At 43.9% G+C, this 22,515-nt stretch overlaps 1 long non-coding RNA gene across 1 annotated transcript in view; it reads left to right on the top strand.

Annotated features, from left to right (window-relative positions):
- The window catches only part of LOC122204668, a 60,083-nt gene extending 45,265 nt beyond the window's left edge, over window positions 1–14,818 (top strand). The window contains exon 5 of the long non-coding RNA XR_006195732.1: window positions 14,773–14,818. This is a non-coding gene — a long non-coding RNA (uncharacterized LOC122204668). The remainder of the gene's footprint in view (window positions 1–14,772) is intronic.
- Window positions 14,819–22,515: the final 7,697 nt, after the last annotated feature.

The following is a 22,515-nucleotide window of genomic DNA, read 5'->3' as shown; positions in this document are numbered from 1 at the left end:
TGCCGGGTTCCCCGCCAGGCGGTCCCGGCCAAAAGCAGCCCAGCGGACAGGGTGACACGGGTGCAGCTAGAGTTTCATTTGTTCCTCGTGTGCCCTCCTCCGACCCGGCTTTGCCCGCTCAACGTCGTGCTGCTGAGATCCATCCGCGGTGTTGTGTTCAGGTGCGGCTTCTTCCACTTTATTGCTGTGCGGTATCTGATTACGCTAACACACCAGGATTTCCTCACTCGCTCCCAGGTCGATGAACATTTGGGTTTGTTCCCGTCTGAGCGGTTAGACCAATCTTATATGTGGGGCGCCTGGGTGGCTCTGTCGGTTGAGCATCTGACTGTCGATTTCAGCTCAGGTCATGATCTCACCGTTTTATGGCTTCAAGCCCTGCATCGGGCTCTGCACCACAGCTCGGAACCTGCTTGGGATTTCCCTCTCTCTGCCCCTCCCCTGCTCACACTCTCTCTGTCTCTCTGTCTTTCAAAAAAAAAAAAAACCACACACACAAAACAAAACAAAACAAAACAAAACATTCTTACATGTATTTCCTGGGCATGGGTGTGCAAGATTCCTAGAGTGTATTTCTAGGAATGGACTTACGATCTATGCAGCTCTCATTGCCCCAATAACTCACCAGTCCTTGCCTTGCGGTGTTTTATTTCAAGCATTTCAGTAACTGTGTAGTGTTATCTCATGAGGCTTTTAATATGCTTATTGTCTATTTGGATTTCCTCTTTGATGAATTGCCTGTTAAGTTTCTTGCCACGTCCCTCCTGAGCTGACTTTTTCTTATTGACCTAAGGTTCTTTGTATATTCTGGATATGAGCCTTCGTTAGACCTAAGGTTCTTTGTATGTTCTGGATATGAGCCTGGATACTTGTGTCACAAGTATCTTTCTGCACTCTGAGACTTGTGTTTTAGCAGTCTTTTCCCACTGCTCTACAGTGCTAGCTTTATAAGAAGTCAAGTATCCATAAATACCTTTTTTTTCTGGATATTGTTCTGTTCTATAGATCTATATGTCTATGCGTTTGCCAATACTATACCGTTTTAATTACTGTAGCTTTTAATGTCATGAAATTTTATTATTTTATTTTATTTTATGAGAGAGCATGAGTGGGGGAGGGGCAGAGAGAGAGAGAGAGAGAGAGAGAGAGAGAATCCCAAGCAGGAGTGGAGCCCAACGCCAGGTTTGATCCCACGACCATGAGATCATGACCTGAGTCGACATCAGGAGTCTGATGCTCAACCGACTGAGACAACCGGGTGCCCCTGTCGTGACATTTTATAGAGAAAGCTCAGCTAATTCGCTTCAAAAACATGTTTACTTTCTTGACCTTTTGCATTTCCATATACATTCCAAGTTCCAAGGGAATAAAATTGGGATTTTTATCAAGATTATATTGAATCTTGATATATTCTATTGAATCCTCAGTCTTGACAGAATGTTGGTTGAACTGACATCTAATTAGTTAAGGGATAATTGAGATCCTTATAGTGTCAAGGCATTTCATCTAGGAATATAGTGTTGCTCCCTATTTAATTTAGGCCTTTTTAAATGTCCCTCTTTACAACTTAATAATATTTCTTCCTATAAGTTTTTTAGCTACTATTAGATTTATTTCTGAATACTTGATTTCTTAGGCTATCTTGATGTCTGTTTAAAAAAAGGTAATTATATTTCTCAATAGTGTATAGAAATCCACTAGATTTCTGTGTATTGACATGGTAGTCTCAGTATATTCTGTATATAAAATATATTTCACATATTGATTTTTTTAATGATTTCCACAAACATTTCTCTATATTGTGTATATATTAGCAAGTCAGCCATCTTGCTAAGCTTTTTAAAATAAGTTGAAATTTTAATTAATGTTGAAAAGGCCTTCCATATTATATCGAATAGAAATAGTAGAGCAAACATCTTTATCTTTCTCCTAAGTGTAAAAATTGAAATGTCTCAATATTTCACCAGTAAAAGTGGTGTTTTGTTGTAAATTCTGTGGCTGTTGCTGGTACCTTCTATGAGATTTAGATGGTTCTTTTCTGCTTCCAGCTTGGGTTGAGGCGTTCTGTTTTTGTATGTTAAAAAGATACTGAATTTTACCAGATATTTTTATGGTTTTATTGAAATGATATGATTTTATTTATTAATCTAATATGTTATGCTGATTCATTTTTTAGTGTCAAACGTTGCATTACTAGGGTAATACCAAATCAGTCACGCTGTATTATTTTTTTATGTATATAACAGGATTCAGTTCAGCAGTTTTTTTATAGACTTCTTCGTGTTCAGCATTTCATGGGAATTCTCATTGTACAACTAAGATTCCAAGGGTCAGATTCAGTGTTTCACAAAGATGTTTCACCTTTGCGCGCTAACAATGAAATATATTGAAAACAACGTATGTAATCTTTGAAGTGTTCCAAGGAACACCATTGCTATCAGCAACATGAAACCATACGTGTCCTTGTTAAAATTCAGAACTACAGCTCAAAGATGCTTCTGTGTTTTCAGCCAAAATTCTGGGTTGTATACAGTTTGGGGTTTTTTTTTAATGTTTATTTTTGACACACACACAGAGAGAGAGAGAGAGAGAGAGCATGAGACGGGGAGGGGCAGAGAGAGAGGGAGACACAGAATCCGAAGCAGGCTCCAGGCTCCGAGCTGTCAGCACAGACCCTGACGCGGGGCTCGAACCCATGAGCCATGAGATCATGACCTGAGCCGAAGTCGGACACCCAACTGACTGAGCCACCCAGGCGCCTAGCCCTCAACCATCTTTTAAATGTGTGGCTCAAACTTAAGGCTGTGCTCTCAGTTAAGACAAAAACTTGTGCTTTTCACAGTAGATGTAAAAACAATAAAATACTAATGAAAAAATAATAGGTCTTTTTGTCCATAGTAAAATTGGACTGTAATCGATCCTTCTAACAGTGTCCTTCTCAAGTTACAGGAGCCGCTTAAAATGATTCGGGGAGCGTCTTAGTTAACTGGGGCGACTGCCAAAACAAAACACCATGGAGTGGGGGCTCATCCAGCAGGAGTTTATTTCTCCAGACCAGGGTGCCAGCAAGGTGGGGTTCTGGCAAGAGCCTCTCCTGGTTTGCAGATGGCTGGCCTCTCGCTTCACCCCCACTTGACGGGAGGGTTGGGGGGAAGGGGGCAGAGAAGCCCGTCTCCTACCATATAAAAACCCTGTCTCCGAACACAGTGACATTAAGGATCAGGGTTTGGACATAAGTTTTGGAGCGTGAGGGACAAAATTCATGTCTCAGTTTCAGTCTCTGGTCCTCCCCACCCCCCCCCTGCAAATTCATGGTCTTCTCACATACAGAATATTTTCATTTCCCCCTAACATCCCAGAAGTCTTCCCTCATTCCAGCACCACCTCTAAGTCTGAAGTCCAGGGTCCCGTCTCAGGATCACCATCACCAGGTCTGCGAGGCACTGGAGGCAGATTCATCTCGACGCAGCCCTCCCCTTTCGATGCTGATCTGTGAAAGTGCACAAGTTACGTGCTTCCAAAATACACCGGTGGGACAGGCCCGCGGGAGGCGGTGCCATGCCAAAAGGGAGAGATAGGGGAGAAGGAAGGAGGGGCAGGTCCCAGGCAAGACCCAGTAGATCCTGAGATTGGGGAATATCCCGGTTGGCCTTCATGTCCCCCCATCCAGGCCCAGCGAGGTGCCGGCACCACCCTGCGGCCCACCTGCTACTCCGCAGCCACTCTGCCCTCCGAAACCAGGGAGGAGAGAGTTTCACCCCCTGAGCCTCTGGTGAGAGGGCCCCCCTTCTGGTCTCTGAATTGCCTTCGGGGTCCTTCTTCCCTTTCCTTGAGAAACAGTGCGTCTTCACAGCCTCGTAGCTCCGTGCTCCGGCCCCGGAGAACCCAGTCCCTCATTCCGCCGGCTTTCTCTGCCCCCTTCCCTCCCAAGTGGCAGCATCTCTGAGGGTTTAATGCCGTCTCTGTTCCTGGCCTGGGCTGAGAGGGCTCTGCCAAGTCCTGAGTCACGTGATCTCTTATCAGCAGGTGGCTCAGGCACACCCTTGGTGTTCTCTCCTTTGCGGTGTGGATAGCATTTTCTCCCTTTCCAATTTCAAGTTCCTTTTTTTTTTTTTTTTTTTTTTAAGTATTTTAGGGGCACCTGGGTAGCTCACTACGTTAACATTGGACTTTGGCTCAGGTCAGGATCTTTCGGTTCTCAGGCTCAGAGCCTGGAGCCTGCTTCAGATTCTGGGTCTCCCTCTCTCTCTGCCCTTTCCCAGCTCATGCTCTGTCTCTCTCTCCAAAAATAAATAAACGTTAAAAAAAATGTTAATCAAGATAAAAAAATAAAAAGCATTTTATCTCAGTTTGCAAAAGCAGTCTATTAAATACGGGGTTGGAGATGGATCGGGAAGAAAAGGCTTTTTATCTACTCATCGGAATAGAACCGCGAACAGGCAACGGCAACCCCATCATACTTTCCATTCAACGTCACCGTGATGAGATTTCCTTCAGCGTTTCACTCACTTCGTAATTAATTCTCGTTCCCCTGGCTCCGGGGCCAGCAGGCCGCTCTCATGAGTCACGGCCTCTCGGCCGCCACAGGCTTTCTTTCCGCAAGGGCCGACGCTGTCTGTTGCTGGAAGACTCAGCAATGTCTGCAAAGTGTAGCGGGGCTTGGGGCAAAGCCTAACAGGGAAAGTGGAAGCGACCTGTTGGTGATGCTAGAATTCTAGGGCAAGTGCCTCACTGCGCCCATTCAAGTACTCCTCTCAGCAAAAAACACCCTCACGCACATCATGTTTTCACTGAATGTCTGGGCACCCCGTGGCCCGCTCAAGCCGACACACAAAATTAGCCATCGTACGGACTGTTTCTTCTTTTTCTATTCTCTGGAAGGTTTCCAATAAGATTGGAATGATTTCTTCTGGAGTGTTTCATAGAAACTGTCTGGGCCTAGAGGTGTTTTTGTTTTTAAGTTTATTTATTTATTTTGAGAGAGACAGAGAGAGCGTGAGCGGGATAGGGGAAGAGAGAATCCCAAGCAGGCTCTGCACGGTTGGCCCGGAGCCCGACGCGGCACTGAAACTCACAAACCCTTGAGATCGTGACCTGAGCTGAAACCAGGAGTCGGAGGCTTAACCAACTGAGCCACCCAGGAGTTTTATTTGTGGAAAGATATTTAACTACAGATTCAATTTCTTTCATAATTACAGAGGGGCGCCTGGGTGGCTCAGTCGGTCATGATCTCACATTCTGTGGGTTCCAGCCCCACATCGGGCTCTGAGCTGACAGCTCGGAGCCTGGAGCCTGCTTCGGGTTCTGTGTCTCCCTCTCCCTCTCTGCCCCTCATCCCACTCATGCTCTGTCTCTCTCTCTCAAAATAATAAATAAACGTTAAAAATAATAATTATTATAGGAATATTCAGGTTTTTCATATTTGTCTTGAATTGATTTGAATGAGTGATATTTTCTAATAATTGTCCAAATTTTTATCTATCGATATGAAATTTTTTATGTTTTGAAATGGTCCAAAGTTACTGTTGTACTAAATGATCTTTTTTTAAATTTTTTTTAATGTTTATTTTTGAGAGAGAGACAGAGACAGAGACAGAGTGTGAGCTGGGGAGGAACAGAGAGAAAGGCAGACACAGAATCCAAAGCAGGCTCCAGGCTCTGAGCTGTCAGCACAGAACCCGATGCAGAGCTCGAACCCACAGACCGCGAGACCGTGACCTGAGCCGAGGTTGCACGCTTAACCGACTGAGCCACCCAGGCGCCCCTGTACTATATTATCTTTAATTACCTGCCTCAGGGTGTCCTTTTTATCATTTTTGATATTGGCCTTATGTGCCTTTTCTTCCTATTTTTGTTTCTTCATGAACCATCACACACGTTTGTGACTTTTATTAGTTTTATCAAGTTGAAACTATTGACTTTACTGATCCTTTTGATTTTGTTACTTTTTCTACATCATGAATTTTTGCTTTTAAATTTATTATTTTTTGCCTTCCACCTTCTTCAAGTTTAAATTGCTCTTTTTCTGTAACTTCTAGAAATGGATGCTTAGCTCATTTTCAGGCTTGCTTCTGTTATATTTTATGTACATAAGGCCATATGCATTTTTTTAAATACTGCTTTGGCTGCCTTCCACAAATACTGGTGTGTGATGTTTTTGTTATTATTCAGTCCGTACTATTTTCTAATCTCCATTAGAATTTCTCCTTTGACTCACGGTTTTCTTAAAGATGTATTCCTTAATTTACATATAAGAATTTAACATCTGTTTTTAAAGTACTTACTTCTAACGTGGCTCTAACGTAGCTAACTCTCCATGAGTCCAACCCATTGGCATTTGTTGAGACTTAGTTTGTGGTCCGTCTGCTCATTTTTAAAAAATATTTTTGTGATTTTAAGAAGGACGTGCTTTCAGCATTTGTTATGTGTCCTGTTCTGTATTTGTCCATTAGGTCAATTCTGTTATCATTTTATTCACGTATTTCCTACCAGTTACTGAATAATGCCCTCTCACTGAGGATTTGTCTCTCTCTCCTTGTACTTATGTCAGTCCCATATGATACATTTTTCAGGCGCACTCTTTGGTCTATATGTGTTTAAAACTAGTATGATGTCTAGGTAAAAGTAGGCTTTCCTTATATAATTGACCTTCTTTACCTCCAGTAATATTTTTTTGTGTGTTAGGTTGTATCTGGTATTTACATAGTGACCTCATAGTGACTGACATTAAAGCCTTCTATAGTTTGGGACACCTGGATGGCTCAGTGGATCGAGCGTCTGACTCTTGATTTTGGCTCTGGTCATGATCCCAGGGTCGCGGGATGGGGCCCTTGTTGGACTCCATGTTGAGCGTGGAGCCTACTGAAGATTCTTTCTCTCTCCCTCTGTCTGTCTCTCTCTCTCTAATTTTTTTTTTTAATTTTAAAAAATGAAAAATGCTTTCTGTGGCTGAAGTTTAGAGGTTTCCTTCATGAACAAGTATATGTTATATTTTATTTTTATCTAGACTGACAATGTTTATTTTGTCACTGGAGTATTTTCTTCCCTTGTGATCAGTTTGGTTGGTGGGTGCTGAGACTTCTTTCCGCCACCTTGGCTTGTGCCCGCCATTTGTCCCGTCTACTCGCTATTTCTTTGCCTCACCTCTCTTGTCTTGTTACGTTAGCAGACTGTTTATGATTGCTGTTTTTGACTTTGAACTTCTTCATACTGTCTCTATTCTATTTGTACTTGCCCTAGAAATGTAAGCATGCATCGTCAACTCCAGAAATCCGAATGTGATCAAATCTTTCTTCTCCTCCTGGGCAATCCCTGGATCTTGGAAGATTTTATATTTGCTTACCTCTCTCCTGAATTAAATGTTATTGTCTCCGTTTTTAAGTTCACCTTGTTTTGTTTTTTAATCCTCTTGACATTGTTACCACCGTTTTATTTAGTCAGTAGTAATTTACATTTGCTTATATGTTTACCACTTTCTTTGTTCTCTATTCTTCTCTTAAACTTATCCTTCCTGACCAGTTTCTCTCTGCCTAAAGTACATTCTTTAGCATTTCCTTTACTGAGATCGTGTTGCTGACAGATTCTCTTCTCTTAGTTCTCATTTGCCTGTAAGTGAAAGAAATTCACCCTCATTTCTGAAAGATACTTCTGCTGTGCGTATATTTCTAGGCTGACGAGATTTTCTTATAGCATGTGAATATGTCTTTCTTCTTCTGGCTTCTGTTGATATTGTTAGAAGTCAGATATCATTCCATCTGCTATCGTGTTTAGGTAATCTGTCTTTTTTTTTTTTTTTTCACCCTGGATGACTTAAGATGTTAAGTCTGCAGCTTTACTACGTATCTAGATGTGAATCTATTCTCATCAGTCATGCTTGGGATTTGCTAAGCTTCTTGAGTCTGTGGGTCTATTCCTGAGTCTGAAAAGGTCTCACTATTATATTTTCAACTATCGCTCTGTTCTCTTCACTCAGCTCTCAGAACTTGGACCAAATACTTCTCACCTCACTCCTTCCATGTTTATCCTTTCTGCTGCGTTTTCTATTATTTTCTCTCTCCATCATGTTCTGACTTGTCCTTACAATTCACGAATTCTCGCTTCTGTTCTGTTCATTTTCCTGTTCAATTATATCCATATGATTTCCATCTCCAGAAGTTCTGTTTGATTATTTTCTGAATATGGCATGCCACATTTTCTTGCCTTTTCCCTACAGTATGCTCGGGTTTGTCACTGGCCATAGTTTACGAACTATAAGATGCACTTTCTTTTACAGTTTTACGTCTTTGAAATAGTTGTGTGTGCGAAAACCAGTGTTGTTATAATTACTATCAGCCAAAAAGCACCCATAGAGAGATCATTGATATGTGCCCCAAATGGAACTAAGAAATTGGTATAAAAGGGAAAAAAGCATTTGTAAGATAGATCGCTATAAAGCAGGCGTGGGAGACTTTTTTCCCCAGTAAAGGTACCAGGTACGGAATAGAAGTTGCGATTGGAAGCGGCATTTGATTAAGTCCCAATAAACCACTGCGTTCTCCAAGATCGACGTGCTTCCGCACAGAACGCGTGGGGGACTGAAGGAGGATTGATGACCACAGGTGGCCCCGCACGTTTCACAGCTTCGCACCACGCTCCGCAGCTGCCCCAGGAGACGGCACTGCTCTGGCTTCCCTACGGGTCTTAGTTTCCTCTCGCTGACTAACAAATTAACACAGACTCGGCACCCTGGAACCATACCCATCCGTTCTGTCGCAGGGCCGTGTGTCAGGAGTCTGGGCGTGGCACAGCTAGATTCTGTGTTGAGGGTCTCATGATGCTGAAATCAAGGTGCTGGAGTCTCACCTGAGGCTTGGGACCCCCTTTGTGGCCCTCATGATTGTTAGCAGAATTTATATCCTTGCCACTCTAAAACTCGTGGAGCCTGCTAGGGCGCCTGGGCAGCTCAGCCAGTTGAGCGTCCGACGTCCGCTCAGGTCATGATCTCGGGGTCCATGGGTTTGGGCCCCGCGTCGGGGTCTGTGCTGACAGCTGGGAGCCTGGAGCCTGCTTCTGATTCTGTGTCTTCCTCTCTCTCTGCCCCTCCCCCCCTCACACTGTGTCTCTGTCTCTCTCAAAAAGAAATAAACATTAAAAAAATAAAAAAAAACCTCCTGGAGGCTGTATCTTCAAGGTCAAGGGGAGAATGCCTCGCTGACACAAACTTTTGTAAAGACTTCACTAGATGAGTTCAGGCCCACCTAGGATAATCTCGTTTCATTCATTCAGTCAACTGATTAGTCACTTAACCATGGGGGTGATAGTCTATCTCACTTTCACGGGTCCTGCCCATTCTCAGGGGAGGGGGTTTTACAGGATGTTGACACCAGGCGGCAAGGATCTTAAGGATCGCTTAGAATTTTGCCATCAAGACTGTCCTAGAAGGAACATCTCAAGCTTCCATTTGGCTCTTCCTACCCTCACTCCCCAGGCCGTGGAGCTCGTGCATGGGTCGTGCCCACGCAGGTTTTGAGTATGTTTATTCCCATTGTATACGTGCTAACTGCGGAGCTAACCACAGTTTAGATGCATGGACCGCTGGGTCCACTCAGAGACGGTCCCAGGTCAACACGTCATTTGCCACCCAGTGTGCCACAGCTCCATGCTGACTGGGGGGCCGAGGTGGGGGGACCATAGTGGTTCCTGAGAATCAGCAGCGACAACGTCTGACTTCAGGTGTTCCCAGCCCTGCCTCCCAGCGCCGATCGGCCCAGGCTGTGATTTCCTCCTGCGCTCTGTGGTCCAGCCCTGTCTTCCAGACTTCCAGGTTCCGAAACCACAACCCTCCCATTTGTCTCAAGCGGTAGCTGCTCCTTGCAGTTGCTGCCTCTGGGGTACCTCACTGTCTGCTTTTGCCTTTTTAGTCGTCTGATGTCTGTGTAATCAATTCTCTGTTTTAAAATAGCTTTACCACATGCATGACCCCAGAGGACAGTGTGCTAAGTAAAATTCACCAGTCACAGAAGGACAAATACTGCATGATTCTATTCATACGAGGAATCCAAAATGGTCAAACTGAGAGGGGCGCCTGGGTGGCTCAGTCGTTTAAGCATCCGACTCTTGGTTGTGGCTCAGGTCATGATCTCACAGTCGTGGGACCAAGCCCTGCATCGGGCTCCACACTGGGCACAGAGCCTGCTTGGGATTCTCTCTCTGTCTCTCTTTCTCTCCCTCCCTCCTTCCCTCCCCTCCTCGTGCACCCTCTTTCTTTCAAAATAAATAAACTTAAAAAAAATAAATAACTAAAACAGTCACACTGACAGAAGCAGAGAGTGAAATGTGGTTGCCAGGGGTGGGGAGGGGAGGGGAAATGGGGAGATGTCAGCCAATGGACATCAAGTGTCAGTTAGGCAAGATGAGTAAGTTCTAGAGATTTGTTGTACAACATTGTGCCTGTAGTGAACAGCATCGTATTGTGCACCTAAAAATTGTTAGAAGGGTTTATCTCATATTTAGTGTTCTTACCACAAGAACAAAAAAGAGGCACAAGGAAGCTTCTGGAGGTAATGGATATATATCAGTTCCCTTGATTGTGGTTTCACAGGTGTACCTGTGTCCCAAGTCATTAGATTGTATACATTAAATACGTATATCAGTTGTATATCAACTGTACCTAAATAAAGCTGTTTAAAAATAGATTAATAAAGGGGCACCTGGGTGGCTCTGTCGGTTAAGCATGCGACTTCGGCTCAGGTCATGATCTCGCGGTTTGTGGGTTCGAGCCCCGCGTCGGGCTCTGTGCTGACATCTTGGAGCCTGGAGCTTCAGATCCTGTGTCTCCCTCTCTCTGCCCCCTCCCCTGCTCTCTCTCTCTCTCTCTCGCTCAAAAATAAAGATTAAAAAAAATTTTAATATAAAAATAAATTAAGAAAATAAAATGTCTCTGTTAAAAATAACTGATACAGTTCCTGTTTTCCTGACTGGTGCCCAGGCACATATCCGAAGCTTCCCCAACGCTAGAGTGAGTAGGTAAACTCCAGTAGGTGAACGGAATGACCACTGTGCAGAAATACAACTGAACACGCGGTGCTCCGCGTGCACGAAACTCACAACCGCAACACCCTGGCCCGAACCGTCCCGTGCAGCATGGTTCCACTTCCGTGCACTGTGCAGTCGGGCCCCGTGTGGGGCGTGAAACCATCACAGACGGTGAGGGAGCCCGTACCCCGCGGAGAGGGAGGGCTCGCCACCCAGCCAGGCTTCCGTCTGCGTTGGGTGCCCTTCTCCGTACACGTGGCAGAGTTCCCCCTGGAAAGGATTTTGTTGGTGATTTCAGGCCTAACCCGGATGACCCGACACCTTCCAGGGACGCGCAGCCTTGTTTCCCGCCACACCCGCGTCCTTCCCACGTGTCTCTCGCGGGAAAGGATGTTAGAACGGTTTCAGTGCAAGCGGGAAGTGCGGTCTTGGGAACATCAGAACTTCCGCGGAGGCTGCAGAACACAGCCCGGGCGCTTAGCACCTGCCTCGCCCCGAGCCACCCCCCCCCCCCTCCCCCGCGTCGCTGGTTGGGTCACCCAGAGCCATGGGGCATGACCTCGGGTCTTCTGGCACCGCCCCTGGAAGACCATGGCAAACGTGTGTTATCCTAGAAAATGAAAACTAATATTCATGCCTTGTTCGGCCTTGATCTACCTACAATCATTCTCAGACTGTATTTTTTCAGAGGTGATCTCAAAGTATGTTTATATTGATTCGCGTAGAAATTAAACACATGTAATCTATATCTAAGAATCCTGCATCTCAAACGAAACAATAATTTTTTAGCAAATTCGTGGTAAAATTCCGATGAAAGTCCAGAAATAAATTATGTAAGTTTTCACGAATTTATCTCCTGTGTCAGATGATCGCTTTCTTTTTCCCAAAAATATTACATCTAAATACAACTTAGCACATTTTTGGGAGGCCCCGGGGGATTTCAGAAATGCGGTCGTGCTGAGGGTGGCTGCTTTTCTGTGCCAGCTCGTTCCCTCTCCAGAAACCAGCCTCCCGTACCTCCTCCCGGAACCCAGTGCGCAGTTCTCAACCTGAGTTATCTGTGGTAAGAACATGGGCAGGCATAGTACAAACATTAGTTATACTTAAAACCTCTATCATCGTATCACGGTATTATTTACTTACACAGAATACATTATCCAACTACGAGGCTTTTTCCTCAAAGAAATTTTTTTTTTTTTTTTAAGCAGACTGCATACCCAAAGCGGGGTTTGAACTCATGACGCTGAGATCAAGAGTCACACGGTCTACCAACTGAGCCAGCCAGATGCCCCTCCTCAAAGGAATCTTAAAGAAATTCCATACTTACCATCTACCAATTGTACTAATTTCAAGTATAATGTATTCAAAATGAAGTCTTGAAGTAGGATTATAGTTCCATTGAAACATCAGAGACGAGAAAGCACAGATTTAGACTTCCTCTACCAAGCATACCTTTTAGCAACTGACATTGCCAGAGGTGTACTTTTCAGCTGTAAATCCTCAACACGATTGCTTAGTAGTCAAACAAGGAGGTGAGTTCAGAAATGTCACAGAACACTGAACTGGCTTTTATTTCTCTGCAGCATTCAGAGACAAAATAATGGTAAAAATAAAACTCTAAGTTAAAATGTTAACTTCATACAGCAGGATGATAATAAATGGCCTTTCCTTTTTAGATTCCTTCTAAAAAATGTCAGGCCCATCAGGACCCCCACTAATCAACGCTTTGGCGCCCCAAACTCCCCACCTAGTGGTGATGTGCAGCGGGCAAGACCACGGCCTTGACTTTGCTGGAGCATCTGCCCCTGGGCGACCACCACCTGCGTACTCCACGTCTCTTGCCCTACATTCAGTGCCTCCCTACACCTCTCTTGAACTAGAACCTATCCTGTTTCTCATTTTCACAAGGGCACTCGAGTTCTTTGTGAATGCTTCATCTACTTTCTAAATGTGCAATTTTTTTTTCTAAAAAAAAAAGCCAACCCACAAATATTTATTGAACAGCCACTGCTTTCCAGAGTTTGCCTATGTCGAGTTCCTTACCAGCCTGCTCCCTGCCTTCCAGAATATCCATCAGCTGGTGCGAGCCCATCCTGATGCAGTCCAGCATGAGCCACAGAACCGTGCAATGAACAGAAAGGGGAGTTCGGACACATAGAAGGTCCTCTAAGTGATTTGTATAAGAAATGGCCTCTGTTAAGAACACAGAATATCCCTTCATTAAAGGTCACATTCACTGCTTATTTTTATTAAATTCTTGTATCATCAATACTGTCATAGTGAAAGAAGATTTAAGGAACTCATATATTAGAGACTATGACACATTCTTAGCTTCCTGATTCATGGGAAAATGTCCAGGAAATCTTAACGGAAAAAAAGGTTAATAAATCGTTGAAAATGGCTCACAGCAGGTTCCCCAAGAATCAGAAGTGGAGGACGATGCCTAGCATCCCGATGCAAGTCTGAGTGGCCTCCCTGGTGTCCCCCCAGCTGCACGTGGTTGCCCCACATTACCTCACACGGCTTGGAACGTGCAGACACGTGTTGCCTCAACCCTACCCAGCCTGAGCCCTAGCAACTTCCAGATGGCCCGAGCGGCCCTGCCCCGAGTTGCCGCACCCAGCAGCCTTCCGACACCGGGAAGGGATGGGTTTACAAAATTAAAAAGTTTGACCGATTACAAAAGCATTTCTATGAACCATTTCATGGCACTGAAAAAAGATAGTTCCGCTTCAAGCTTTTAGTGTGCGAGAAAGACCTCTACAATGTGTAAAATAAGACCAAACAAAATAGCTCCTGCAACATTTTATCAAGAGTAGACACACACACACACACACACACACACACACACACACACACTATCCTTGGGTTTCAGGCTACTGTTCTCCTGCCTGAGCGTTAAGCTGGCTCTCATGTGGCCACCTGGGCCCGTGGGAGGGAAGTGCCGTAGGTCCTGCCTACTTCTGGCATTGAAGTTGATCCAAATGTTAATGACTCCAGTCAGGTGCATAAGGGTTTTAGGCACAAAAGATGGCCCTCAGAGCCAGGATGTCTTCTCAGCCCGCTACACGATCCCCTTAGAGCACGTTTATGTAGGCAACAGATGCCATACTTATATTTTTACAGTGGCTTGAATTTTTTTCCTTTACTCTGCACTATTACACTGTCTCACCTACGCTGATGTATCATTAGCTACAACTATGTCTATTTGTAGGATTATTGTGTTATCATTCACCGTGTTGGAGTTTCATTTGCCCTATTTTTGTGAGAGGAATGGAACAAAATTCTCCACTAACCAGCAGACAGGATGGGGAGAGGCATCTTTTAAAAACACACACACAGGTGACAATACACAAGGTAAATTATAAGCTATAATTAAAAATATGTGGAAACCGACATCACTGGGCCCTTCCCAAGCTAAAGATCTCTGGGAAATACGCAACAATTTGTAGTTGCCTTCGTTCTATTTTCACCGCAAAATATTTTTCTACATATACACGGTATTGTTGCAAGAGGATTTGGGTGCTTGTGAATTAAGGAAATCTTCCAAATAAGGGGGAAAAAACCAACAGAAACCTCATTCACAAATGTGTCTGTCTTCAGCAGTGCTGAGAGGATTTTGCGGAGATGCCGGAATCAACGAAAGCCTGTTGCGAGCACGTTTGTTCAAAGTACCTAACCGCTTTCAAAGTTTTCATAACTTTTCATTGCGTAGAAGAAATCTGTGCTTTCTTTTTTTAAATGAACTTTATATCATAGGAAGAGGCTGAACATGGGACTTGGCTGTAAGGACTTTGCAAACCAGACCACACATTGTTCTGAGAACAGCACAGTCAGGCTTCCCAGTCTCGGGTGCCAGGACCCCCCCCGCCCCCCCGCCCCCGGGAGCGCCTGTTGGAAGCTCGCTCCCCGTCCAGAGCCGACTCCGACGTAAGCACGGCCGCCACGTCCAGTGCATCGAATCGCTGCATCGCCCTGGCGTTTCCTGCAAAGTCAGGTGAGTAGGTTTCCATTTCCGTCTCCTCTATTTACTAGAGTAAATTTACTATTTGCAGAGTAAATTGAGAAGGCGCTCAGAACTATTGCTTTCCTTGAATAGTAAACAGGAAAATGGCTTATTATTAAACTCCATTTAACTTTACATATAACTTTACGTTTAAATTACATATAACTTTATAAATTACATTATTTAATGTGATTATTAAAATATACTATTTGGGGGCATAGTTTGGGCATGGGATTAAAGATTCATAGGGGCACCTGGGTGGCTCAGTAAGTTAGGCGTCTGGCTCTCGGTTTTGGCTCAGGTCATAGTCTCGAAGTTCGTGAGTTGGAGACCCCTGCCCAGCTCTGGACGGAGCCTGCTTGAGATTCTCTCTCTCTCTCTCTCTCTCTCTCTCTCTCCCTCTGTCCCTCCCCCACTCACTCACGCCCACTCTCTCTCTATGAACAGTCTCATTTTCATACTTATCACCACAGTACCTGCCCCCTCCCTGCGCCACCCCCCCGCCCCCAGCAAAGAACAGGGCAGATTTCATATGAAAAGGCTTTTTGTAGGTTGAGATCTGCACATCTCAATGTAGTTCAGCAACTTCAACATCGTGGTTTCCAGCTTTGCTCTTTTCCACCCTGGGAGCCTTGCTGGGCCGTGAGTAACACCCACCCTCTCTCCTGTGACCGACTTGGAATTTCTTAGACTCCACTTGTTCGGTTATTTCTAAGGTCAAGCCCTGAGCATCCCTTTCATCTCTGATGCTGGAATGTGGAAAATAAAAGATACAAAATGCTAACGTGAAAAAAGAAAATCAGCATAGATAAGTGTATGAGAAAAGATACACGACAGTAAATTCTAACATAACACTGTTGAAGGAGTCATAAAGGACTTTTTCATTACCAATGAAAAAGAGGAAAAACCTAGAGATGCTACCAATACAAATGTAGAGCCGTGGATTTTGACAGAGCTCTCAGGAGGTGAGGTGGCCACGTCAACTTAAGACACACTGGGCAGAAGCAGACTACTTCCTGGGCTCAGATCGTGTGGTTGGAGAAACCATTCATTCTTTCAAGGCAAAGACGGTTTTACTGACCAGATTAAGAAAGGTCAGTATTCCAAACTTTTTATTCTTCGATATCAGCTTAACTGTTAGTGTAGGCATTGAAATTCTACAGTATGCCCATCTGTGAAAGTTTACCTCTAAGCAGTATATACAGTTCACTCAACTTGGTAAGGTCACAGCATTAAGCCTCTCAGTCCCAGAATGATGGCCCAGTCACTGGCTGGTCCCATCACTCCATGGCAAGTTCTGAGCCTGTCATGTGACAATTCGGGTGTGAAAAAAACTAAAGACACTTTGGACATGGAAAGAGACAGAAAGTTTACTACACACAGACTTTCCTGAAATTCCTCCAGGAGGCTCTTGAGTGCAAAACAACCAGATTCAAGAAAGCAGCAAACAGGGGCTCCTGAGTGGCTCAGTTGGTTAAGCGTCTGTCTCATGGCTCAGGTCATGATCTCATGGTTAATGGGTTCGAGCCCCACGTCGGGCTCTGTGTTGATGGTGGAGAGCCTGCTTGGGATTCTCTCTCTCTCTCTCTCTCTCTCTCTCTCTCTCTCTCTCCTCTGCCTCTCCCCCACTTGTACGCATGTGCGTGTGTGCACACCCTCTCCCAAAATAAATAAGTAAACATTAAAGAAAAAAAAGAAGAAAACAAAGGACCCAAGAATGGTGGCAGCCTAACGAGTAACTTACGTTGAGTCTAAAATACTGTCAGTGAATAATTATCTGGATCTGACACCGCAAAAAGTCCCAACACTAGGGCTGGAGTGGAACTGTCAGAGTTCTCGAGCAAACACAGGTCGAATACAGCCTGTTCTCAACATCTGCGGCGGCCGCGTGATTTCTGTGAAGGTAGCAGTTTTCACAGATCAGTGCTGCTTCAACATCACAATCAGCACCCAGCTGGAAATAAGCACATTTCTCGAGCCTCCTAAAGAAGATGTGCCCGATGGAAACCAGATACCCAATTTTGAAGATCTTTATTACTGATGAGAACACGAGCATCTCGTACCCTTACCGTAAAAGGAAATGTCACAGCTTCTCGTATAATGGAACTTGATGTGCTTGGAAAATACATTTCTTCAAATCTCATCTACGGAGACTTTGTTGGGCTCAACGTGTAATTAAATTGAAACTTGTTGAAATACGGCTGCATCTCAAATATACTTACGTGTGATACATGATATGAAGGGCTCTTAAGAGAGAAAATTCTTCCTGGTGTAGGCTTTCCTGTGCGTTAATAATCAGAGAATCAAACTGGGCACAACACATGACCAAATTCTTGGGGGAATTAAAAGGAAATAAGTGCCCATGAACAAATCACAATTATAAGAGGTTAGACAATTCAGACACAAACCAAGGTCTGTGCAGGTAAGAAACATAATAGCGAAAATAGTGCAGGCATTAGGTCATGTAGACCTGAGCACCAACTGGGTCGAGCCCCAAGGAGTTAGAGCCTAGACATGGTCCAAAACATCTCAGACCTAAACGCTGAAATGGGGTGTTAATGCACATATGATGGGCATTGTTACTAGAAGTATCCTATATGTATATGTATATATATTATTAGAAGTATATATATATATATATCTGTGTGTATATATATATATACATATATATAGTGTGTGTGTTATATATATACATACACATCCTACATCCTACATATGTGTGTGTGTGTGTGTGTGTGTGTGTGTGTATATATATATATATAGTGTGTGTGTTATATATATACATACACATCCTACATATGTGTGTGTGTGTGTATATATATACATACATATATATATATATATATATATATATATATATATATATAGTGTGTGTGTGTGTGTACAACGGGATATAGATATAGATAGATATAAATAGATATAGATGCCTTCTGATGCCTGCACATTGGGACACACAGCTTTTTACTCTGTATTGTTAAATACAGACCTAAAAAGAGATAGCTTACAGAAATCTTAATACTTTTAAACCTTAGTCAAAACCTTAGACTTGATGAATCAGGAAAGCGAACTGAAGAATGTTTAGGAATTATAAATTCAGTTGATTTCCAAATTCATTAATTTCATGATGTATTTTAAACATAGGAGTACCTGTATTTCCAAGCACGATTTCCTGTTAGAATTTGTTAAGAGAAGCAAATCGAAATTTATCTCAAAAAGAGAAACATGCAGTTGAAGACAGAAGCCCTGATATTCAGCTGAGTGCAGGCACTATTTATTAGATATATAAGAAAGGGTGCTTGGGTTCTTGGCGGTGAATTAACAGGGAAAGAAGTGCAGTCGTAGGACTGCGTACCTTCCTGAGGCATTCTGCGGGGGTCTCTAAACCGAGGGAGCTCTCTCTTCGCTCATAGCGATGCATGCACCCCCAGGACTTCCCCTCCTGGAGATCTCGCTGGAGCAGGGGGTCCTGAAGCCTAGCTCCTAGCGCTCCCAGCAGCCCAAAAAAACCGCTACCCACAGGCCAACTGCTGCTGCCGGGGGGCCGGAAGGGTCCTGCCCCAGGGTCCCAAGGCCGGCTCCTGCCCCAGCGGCAGTTACACATGAAGGCTCCACTGTGCGGACTTGAGGGGCGTCCACGTGTAATGGTGTAGGCCACGGGGAAGGAGGACATCCTTCCCTGGGTGATGGGGTGGGAGAAATCAGGGAGGGCACTCGGGTGATGACATTGAGATAGTGGACTGTTCAACACAGCCTTTGAATTGTGAACCTTCAGATGTATATGAATCTGTATATCCCAATACATGTCCATATATATGAATATGTGTGCGTATGTGTATATGTATATATACATATATACACATATATGTATATAGGAGAAGAGGAATCATAAGTTTTTAATAAGTTTTTTGTTTTATTCAGGTATTTTCTTTTGGTGCCCTTTAATTTTGACATAATTTCAAACTTGCAGAAAAGTTTAAGAATGGACAAAGAGCTCCTATAAATTCTTTATCAAAATTACCATTTTAAACATTTTGCCCCATTTCCCTTACCTCTCTCTCCATACATATAATACATACATGTGTTTTCTGAACCACGTGAAAATAAGTTGCAGACACAAAATATTTAAGAATAAGGACACTTCCTGTGTAACCACAGTACAAGGATAATAACCTGGAAATTCGACATCGACACACCATTCACTAAGTCCCTGACAAAGAGGGCGGGGAGACGTTTTGCTTTCAGAGGAGTAACAGTAGGATTTTTCCCAACAGTGACGGAATTGAGAAAATAATGGAACGTCTTCAGAGTGCCCGGTGAGCATTCCACACCCACCCGGTAAAGGACATACTTGAGAAACGAAGGCGGTCATACTGGGGACCAGAGTGAGGCCGGATGATCGTGTGCCACTGCTGGGTGGTGATTAGAAAGTTGTCAGGAGACCAGACCCTAACGGTTCTCGTGACAAGGAAGAAACAGGTGATGTGTTAACTGAACGTGCTGTAGACATCACTTCACAACGCATGGAAGTCAGGTCCTCGTGCTGCACCCCTGAGATCCCTACGGCACTGCGTGTCAGTTCTAAATAAAACTGGGGGGGGGGGGGGAACTGACGGTGGCGAGATGTTTCCCTCAGACAAAAAAAATCAGAGAATTTATTTCCACGGATCCATACTAAAAGAAATGCCAGGGGCACCTGGGTGGATCCGTGGGTTGAGCATCCGACTTCGGCTCAGGCGATGATCTCGCGGTTTGTGAGTTCGAGCCCCACGTCGGGCTCGCTGCTCTCAGATTGTCAGCGCAGGGCCCACCTCAGATCCTCTCGCCCTCTCTCTCTGTACCCTGCCCCGCTCGCATTCTCCCAAAGACAAATAGCTAAAATGAATTAAAAAATAAGAATGAAAAAAATAAGAGAAATGCTAAAGGGAATTTGCGAGTCGTAAGGGGAATATGGTAATTAATGCAGGAAAGAAAGAAGAGAAGCAGAAAGGATCACCTGTGGGTAAATCTAAGTAAACCTTGGCTGTTTAAACAGCAACACTCATATGGGCTTTAAAATACATGGGGAAGTAAAATAAATGACAGTGCCGGGAGCGGCAGGAAGGGGTTAAATGGAGTTGGTGTTTCAAGGTCCTCACACTGTCAATAAATTCTAAAACTCGTACAGATTATAAGCCTAAATGTGAAATGTAAAACAGTGAAACACTTAAAATTACGAAATTATGATGACTCATTTGCGGTGGGCAAAGTGTCCCCAGATGAGACACAGAAAATGGCAACTGTAAAGAAAAACATGGTTAAGTCGGACCATGTTCAAACTAAGGATTGCTGTCTGTCCAAGGACACCAAGACGAGAGCCAAGAGGCAAGCCTCAGCATGGGGGAAGATACTAGTAACCGATGTGTCTGTCCGAGGTCTCCTATCCGATCTCTAATACATACCTCCGATCTCTATGCACCTATATCAGTTCTGTGCATTTTATATATAATATAAATTGTGTGTGCACGCGCGTGTGTGTGTGTAGAGTCGACGGAAAAAGGCAGACGACACGACACAACACAACATCGACTTTATACGCGTCAGAGAAATACAAATGGGAACCATGGTGCGAAACCACTACAAAATCACCAAAATGGCTAAATTTAAAAAGACATGACCTGCCAAGAGTTGGCGAGGACATGAAAGATTTGGAGCTTTCACACACTGTTAGTGAGAGTGTAGATAAAACTACTTTGGTACACTCTTGAGCAGAATCTTCTGAAGCTGAACGTACACAAAGCTTGTGATCCAGCAAGGCCTCCTCTTATATAAATATCGGGGTCTGGAGACAAAACACGGGCACAGATGTTCATAGCAAATTCTTTCATAACAGCCCCCAACTAGAAACAATCCAGACATCGACCAAAAGCAGAAAACATTTTTATAAGTGTGATATATTCAAATGAGAAACCACAGTGAAGAGAAAGAAAATATTACCGCACGGACAAATCTCTGAGATATTTGGGAAATGCAAATTAAATTACAAGGAGACATAATTTCGCATCTATCAGAATGGCTTAAATCTTTTTTAAAAAGTCAGCACCATGTCTGGCAAGGGTACAGCGTACCTAGAACTCTCGCACATTGTTGGTAAGAATGGAAAATGAGACAGCCACTCTGGAAAATAACTTGGCAAGTTCGAGAAGTTAAATACACACACACGCCACTGGACCCATCAATCCCAATTCCATGCATTCCGTCTAGGTAAGTGAAAGCAGTGACTTTCACTGCTTTGTACAAATGTTTGTAGCAGCTCTCTTCATAAATCGTTGTAATCACATGCTGATCATTTATCATGAACTTGATAAAGTTTGACACATTACCGACTGCAAAAAGCCAATCTCAAAATGTTACGTGCTGTATGATTGCATTTATAGGGTAATCTGTACATGTGTTAAGACTCCTACGACTGTATATCCAAGAGAAAATTGACTTACTGTTTGTAAAATTTTTAAATAAAATTAAACACTGCAAATTAAGTGGTAGCCCAGAAACACAAGGATTCTTCAAAGGCAGTTCATCTGATGTGCGTTTTGTGCTGGTGTGCCTCTGAATTCTTAAAACTTTTTTTTCCCTACAGTTGTGGGTAAGCTTGGAATCATTTTCCATTTCATTCATTTCAGGCTCATGAAGTCATCTCATATTTGGCCACTAGAGGCTAGAAAATTCTTATTTGGGGGTTTCCTTTAGCCTTGTGGAAGTATCCCCCATTTTGACTGTTCTTAAAGATTATAAGAAATATAATCAAAAGAATTTTTGTCAAAAGAATTTTTCACGTGGCCCCTGGGTGGCTCAGTCAATTAACTGTCCAACTTTGGCTCAGGTCATGATCTCACGGTTCATGAGTTCGAGCCCCACATTGGGCGTCATGATCTAGTGGTTGGTGGGTTCAAGCCCCGAGTTGGATTCTGTGCTGACAGCTCGGAGCCTGGAGCCTGCTTTGGGTTCTGTGTCTCTCCCTCTCTGTACCCGTCCCCAGCTTGTGCTCTGTCTCTCTCAAAAATAAACAAACATTTTCAATAAAAATTTTTTCCAGCCACGTTCATTTCATTTTTCCACTCACGTTAAATAATAATCAGATATATCTCTGGTGAGGTTCCTTTCCTTGAATGGCTTCACAGAAAGAGCGACCACCCGCCCCTCCCGAGACAAGTAGACAAAGAGGCAGGTGTGTGTCCACAAGCCTGACCTGCAGGCGGAGCCTCTGCCTCTCTCATTCACGTCAGAGTCAGAGATGACGCACAGTGATGGCATCGGATTCTAACTCCTTCTTTCTCATTTGGGACTCACAGAGGGGTGCCACCTCTAAGGGACGTACCACCAAGCAGCAAGCGTGTAAAAGTTCCTGCATCAAAATGCAGACACGCGGACTTCACCAGGCCTCCCATGCATTCCATCCGAGTTGTAACTCCTATCAGTTGCCTTTTGGGAAGAGTCCAGCCTCATGGTCTCCCCAGGTG

The sequence above is a fragment of the Panthera leo genome, chromosome D4, assembly GCF_018350215.1.
Source record: "Panthera leo isolate Ple1 chromosome D4, P.leo_Ple1_pat1.1, whole genome shotgun sequence".
NCBI classification, from domain to species: Eukaryota; Metazoa; Chordata; class Mammalia; order Carnivora; family Felidae; genus Panthera; species Panthera leo.
This window is presented reverse-complemented; position numbering and strand designations above follow the sequence as displayed.